Below are 2,757 nucleotides of genomic sequence, written 5' to 3' on the forward strand. Positions count from 1 at the left end.
TCCCTAATTTCATCTTCTTGTATCATCTAGAAAAAAAATCTTGAAAAGTGCCAAGTCTTAAACATTTTACCATTCATGCTCCTTTACTCAGGAGGCTACGAGGGGATATACTCTTCCAGAATGAGAGCCTGGGTGGCAGGATGCAGGAGTCAGGGACTTAGGGCAGGAGAGCAGTGGGGTAAGGTCTAGGGTGATAGTGATAGAAGGTCCCCAGAAAACCTCCCCGGGACTGACAGAAGAATTTTAAGGCCAAAACATAGTGGGTTCTCTTCACCTCCAGGGACAAATGAGATGCTTTACTTAAAACCACATTAAGCTTCTAGTTCAAATTCCAACCCAACCTTGCATTGAAGTTCTTTCCTTCAATTAAAGCTGATAGGGTCAGTCTGACGCCTGGTCGAAGAGTCTGAGTACAAACCCAGCCCAATCAGGCTGGCATTATTTACGTGAGCAGATAGAGAAGTTCCACAGTCCAGCTTGTGTTTAGCAGCAATGCCAAAATGGGTTTTGTTACTGCCGGCTGTCCAGGCAAGGTTTATTGATGTTTCAGTCTTCTCATTAACCTTCTGATAGATAGACCCTCCAAATTCAGTGCCGTCAGTCACATGAGTGTGCAGCTGGAAGTCTGCAGCCTTGTAACCCAGGGCGAAATTATTCTGTGACAGTTTGGATTTGGCTATGTCAAAACTCACCTGATAGCCAGTAAGCCAACCTTCAAAGGCTAACACAGCCCAGCCATAGATGGTTGGTCCAGAAAAGTCTGTATCAACCTTCAGCGTCGCCCTGGTGGAGCAGAGACAGGCCCTCTGGTCGGAGATATGTGTAACACACCGACTTACTGTGACCTAGGAAAGGCCACCAAGGATGTCTTCAATAAAGGATATGGATTCAGCATGGTCAAAATAGATCTGAGAACCAAATGTTGTAGTGGAGTGGAATTTTCTACTTCTGGTCATGCTTACACTGATACAGGGAAAGCATCAGGAAACATAGAGACCAAATATAAGGTCTGTAACTATGGACTTACCTTCACCCAGAAATGAAACACAAATACTCTTGGAACAGAAATCTCTTTGGAGAATAAGTTGGCTGAAGGGTTGAAGCTGACTCTTGATACCATATTTGTACCGAACACGGGAAAGAAGAGTGGAAAATTGAAGGCCTCCTATAAACAGGATTGTTTCAGTCTTGGAACTCTCACCACTTTTATTCAACATAGTACTGGAAGTCCTAGCCATAGCTATTATACAACATAAAGAAATAAAAGGCACTCAAATTGATAAGGAAAAAGTAAAATTCTCACTATTTGCAGATGACATGATACTACGTATATAAAATCCTAAAGACTTCACCAAAAAACCCCTAGAATTGATAAATGAATTCAGTAAAGTCTCAGTCATTTTACAGAAATCCATTGCATTCCTATACATTAATAATAAAGCAGCAGAAAGTGAAAGTAAGAAAACAATCCCATTTACAATTACACCAAAAACAATAACATATCTAGGAATAAACTTAACCAAAGAGGTTAAAGACCTGTATTCTAAAAAGTATAAAATGCCTCTTGAAAGAAATACAAGACAATGCAATGAAATGGAAAGACATTCCATGTTCATGGATTGGAAGAACAAATATTGTTAAAACAGCTATACTACCCAAAGCAATCTACACATTTAATGCAATCCCTATTGAAATACCACCAGCATTTTTCACAGAACTAGAAAAATCCTAAAATTTATATGGAATCACAAAAGACCCTAAATAGCCAAAGCAATTTTGAAAAACAAAAACAACTGGAGGCATTATAATTCCAGTCTTCAAGTTATAATACAAAGTGGTATAATACAAATACAAAAATACATATTAAAACAATATGACACTGGCATAAAAATAGACATAGACTAATAGAAGAGGATAGAAAACCCAGAAATAAACCCATGATTATATTGTCAATTAATCTTCCACAAAGGAAAAATGAGTATACAAAGGGAAAAAAAAATCTCTTCAACAAATGGTGTTGGGAAAACTGGACAGTTACATGCAAAAGAATGAAACTGGCCCACTTTCTTTCACCATACACAAAAATAAACTCAAAATGGATTAAAAACTTAAATGTGAGACCTGAAACCATAAAAATCCTAGAAGACAGCACAGGCAGTAATGGCTCTGACATCAGCCACAGCAACATTTTTCTAGATATGTCTCCTGAGGCAAGGGAAATGAAAGCAAAAGTAAACTATTGGGACCACATCAAAATAAAAAGTTTCCACACAGCAAAAGAAACAACCAACAAAACTAAAAGACAACCTACTGAATGGAAGAAGATATTTGCAAATAACTTATCCAATAAAGGGTTAGTATCCAAAATATATAAAGAACTTATACAACTCAAATCCAAAAAACAAACAGTCCAGTTTAAAAATGGGCAGAAGACATGAACAGACATTTCTCCAAAGAAGACTTCCAGATGGCCAACAGACACATAGAAAAATGTTCAACATCACTTATCATCAGGGAAATGCATATCAAAACCACAATGAGATACCACTTCACACCTATCAGAATGGCTAAAATCCAAAACACAAGAAACAAGTGTTAGGATGTGAAGAAATAGGAGCTCTCATGCACGGTTGGTGGGAATGCAAACTGCTACAACCATTCTGGAGAACAGTATGGAATTCCTCAAAAAATTAAAAATAGAACTACCCTATGATCCAGTAACTGCAGTACTAGGCATTTACCCCAAAAATACAAAAA

The 2,757-nt window shown here is 37.8% G+C and overlaps 1 pseudogene; it reads right to left on the bottom strand.

Annotated features, from left to right (window-relative positions):
• Window positions 1-311: 311 nt before the first annotated feature.
• LOC110578788 lies at window positions 312-1,120 on the bottom strand (annotated as a pseudogene).
• Between the last annotated feature and the right edge of the window lie 1,637 nt (window positions 1,121-2,757).

The sequence above is a fragment of the Neomonachus schauinslandi genome, chromosome 4 (assembly GCF_002201575.2).
Source record: "Neomonachus schauinslandi chromosome 4, ASM220157v2, whole genome shotgun sequence".
In the NCBI taxonomy this organism is placed as follows: Eukaryota; Metazoa; Chordata; class Mammalia; order Carnivora; family Phocidae; genus Neomonachus; species Neomonachus schauinslandi.